The sequence below is a fragment of the Pezoporus occidentalis genome, unplaced genomic scaffold (assembly GCF_034315485.1).
Source record: "Pezoporus occidentalis ecotype Australia unplaced genomic scaffold, CSIRO_AGI_Poc_V1 ctg97, whole genome shotgun sequence".
NCBI classification, from domain to species: Eukaryota; Metazoa; Chordata; class Aves; order Psittaciformes; family Psittacidae; genus Pezoporus; species Pezoporus occidentalis.
The window spans coordinates 1,598,540-1,602,428 of NW_026916336.1; positions in this window are offsets into that span (position 1 = coordinate 1,598,540).

Here is a 3,889-nt window from a genome sequence, read left to right on the forward strand (position 1 = left end):
TCTGTATTAGCATGGCCCGAGAGATACTATGTTTGAGCTTGAATTTACAATAAACCTGTTATGTTTTTGCATTCTGTTTCATTGACCACACGATACGAATCCCTCTTCACAAAGCTGCTGCATTTTCCACACAAAGTATGGGTGCTGTTCCCACGATTCTCTTCTTCTCAGCAAGCGGGTGGCAGTTCTACACGATAGCAAAGGGCTGCCCAGATGCAGCAGGCTCACTGCCTCCACATCCCTCCTACTTAACTTCCTCTACCTCAACACCCAGGATTGAGTCCCCATTTTAAGTTGAGTGAGTATCTGGAGCTGTATTCAAGTAGCAGAACTCCCAGTGGGGATGCAGGCTACTGCAGACACAAGTTGCAAGTACAAACACAAGACGTAAGCTAATAAAGCTTACTCTAGTATGCCAGGAGTACAGCAATGCTGTAGGGTCTTTTTGTACTTGGAGACCAGGAGGCTCCATATGTGACATAAAAGTAGGTTTTAACTCCTTCTCCAAACAGCTGAGTGTCTTTGCCCTCAAAAACTGGCAGCAGCAGCAGCTCCTCCCTGCAGGAACACTAACAAGCCTTGTAGCCCAGCAGGCATCTGCTCCCTGGACAGCAACACATACTGAACAGCACAGATGCAGACGCAAGAAAGACTTAGGGATTTTTTGATTGACTGGGACCTTGAAGGCTAAAGCAAGCCTTGTCCATAAGCACAGACAGCCCTGGCTTATTCTGGCGCCTAGCAGAAGAATTCTTTCTTCTTAGACCCCATTTTTTCCACATCAAGGAGGACACATTTCAGCAATTTACAGGTCAAGCTGATACAGTCAAATATGTCACCTTCTTACAATGGGAAGATAAGGCCGTACCCCAGAGTTTAGGAGCTAAAGAAAACTACTTTTTCCACATAATAGAGCCAAGGATATCAAACTATATACACCTTTTATGCAAACAAATACTTGATGTTCACTTACATGCATATAAACAGGCACAACTATTGGGCAGCTATAGTAAAGCCTCTCTGAAGGATGACACCAGGATGAATGCAGTTGTGCTCCTCCTCTCAAAGACTCCCTGTTGCAAGGTCTCTCTCAGCCCACGTGCTCTATTTCCATATCCAAAAGGCTGAGGAGTCGGGGGTGGAAATTATCCCAGGGGAGTAGAGAGAACAGTTTATACACTTTTGCCTCCTACCTAGTAAGATCTCCAGTATTCTCCCCTACACAGCACTGCAGACCCCAGGCACCTGCAATTACACACATCATACAGGCACAAACTCATTTAACCTCTCATAGTAAAGACTGACCCAATGTACTGTCACACCCATGGAAGAACATGTGTAGTACGCTGATGAAAGAGCCTGCAACAGCCTCCTACTTTTTTGATGCTAGGCTGGTCCCAACAGAAGCACTGAAAGTCAAGTTCCACATTTTTGTTTCAAAGAGGAAACAAACGTCTGCCTCAGCCCTGCAAATGTGTGAGAAATTTTTTAGTGTTATCGAAGACATGAGTTCAAAGACATAAAAAAAAGAACCCTCTACAGCTTCATTAATTATAAAGCTTCCAGGACCAGGTGATTATTCCAAGGGATGTTTGACACTGCAAAGGCAGAGAACACCCAAGAAACCCTGCAGCCCTAGATAAAAGCATCTCAGAAGTCTGTGCTTGTTATGACATCTCCCTCCAGGATAAACAAGCCTTTTTCCTCCCAATCATATAAAAAAATGCACATTCTTCACTGCAGCCAAGACTCTTAACACCAGGAGAACATCACTGGAACAGACTTCGTTATCTCAGCACTACCAGCTCTCCCATTTCAGTCAGAGCTCTCCTTTGGCAGGCCTTCAGACTGAACAGGTTTTGTAATCCTTACCCCACCAAGAGGTGCAATTACTTAGCACTATGAATTCAGGTCACTCAGTTTTGCAAACATCTTGTTTCTCAGGGAAGGTAAATAAACTATGTGTAGAACAAGCTCTTCTCTCAGGCAAGTACATCTCTGCACTTCCATCTACCCACAAGCTAACTTCCTCACCCATGGAACAAATCTGGTTAGCATACAACCAGATGCTCTGCTGTTTCCATGTTGTCTGTTAGAAAGGCAGGTGAGTAAAAATAAGTAATGCAGAGAAACTGTTCAACTCATCACACCGCCCTGCTCAACCTCTGTTCTCTCCTGTTGTCTGAGCACAGCACCTCCAGAAACAGCAGGCACACAGCAATCCATGGCACTCTGCTTCTGCAAAGAGAGAAGGTGGCACAGACAGGGTACATACACCAGCACAGAGAAGTAATTCAGCAGCTGCCCTGTTGCAAATTTTACTCTTTTGATCACTTTAGATCAAATCTTGACATCATACTCCCTGAATGGAGGTGCTTATTACATGTATTAGAAGTCGACAAATACTGTAGGGTTACAGCTGCTAATTAAACAAATGGATCATCTGCAGTTTCGCTCTTCACTTCTGCCAACATGAAATGCCAAGTATCTCTAAAAGCAAGGAATACGAAAGCAAACATCACTAACGACCCAAAACATCTTCTGAACTTCTGGAAACTCTTCGTGCATGATGCAACTCAGTAACTTATTTAAAAAATCTTCAAGAAATATGGTTTGTAAAGTATCATTTAAAATATGGTATTGCTGTCACCACTGAAGGACAAGGGGAATCCCTAAGAGTTCCAGCATACCACACTCAGTGGACCTATAGTTTCACCCTGCGAGAGAAAGCAAGTTTGATCTATCCTATTTTGCTGTCCAGCTTTTGTCAAAAAACCCCATGACCAGCAACCCCTTACTTGAGATCTGCATAGTTAAGGTAGACATTCCAAAAACACTTGCCTGTGGACAGCTCTGGAGAGGAACCAAGGCCAGTGCTGCAAAACACACAACCAGAGTTTATTTCCAGTTGTGGGCAGCTCAAACCTTCATGACAAAGACTGCACAATGAGAATCCAGACTGGATCTGAAGGTTTTATCCTTCTGGAGTTAGAAGGACTTCATTCAAATGGCTTTGAACTCTGGAATGCAGAACTGCTTGACCAAGTGCAATTCCATTTTCTGGCATGCTGAAGAGGCTGCAGTCTGCAGACAGGCATCACCTTTACTGAACTCATCTGTCTAATCGCATGGCTGGGTTTTGCATGCATATGTTGGTTTTGATTCCTGTTTCTTGACAGCATTAAGACAAGATGAAACTGATGGAAAGGAACAGGAAACTTACAGACATGGACAAGGGGTGTCTCTGTTCCTAGATTTACCCATACAAAAGTTGTAAAGGCTCAGCCAGAGAACTGCAGAGTGCACCTGGAAGATTGAGTCCATAGGAACAGGTTCCGTTCACTCATTAAAAACTTCCTTTCCTTGAAGGACTGAATATATTCCTCTGAACAGGCCACAGATGCATTTTAAGAAAGCATTTCAACTTGACTGGATAGCATCTGAAACTGCCTAGATTCAAAACAGGCTGATACCAGCTTACACAGCAGCTGCAACTACATCTGCCATCCAGATGAATCTCACTTGTTTGCAGGTTTCCTCCCATTCAATTTCATTTCCAGTTCCAGCTACTCTCTTTTATAAGAACTATGTCCATAATAAGAATTCAGGCATTCATTCCGCAGCTATTTTGTAGTACTTCAAGCAATGTGCAAGGCAAGATAAAGACACCAAATACTACACAAACAGTAAAAGGAAGAAGTTGGAAGAACCAGGAAATACTATGAAATTCCACTAAGGGGAAATTAGCTGGAGAAAATATAGGTAGCCTAAAGGAAACACGAATTATATTACATGCTCTTTGAAGAAGATGTTGATTAAAGTTCCTGAGAAAAGGCAAGATAAGCCACAAGAGATTTACTCTGTATATCTGCATGAACAAGAAAAGAGG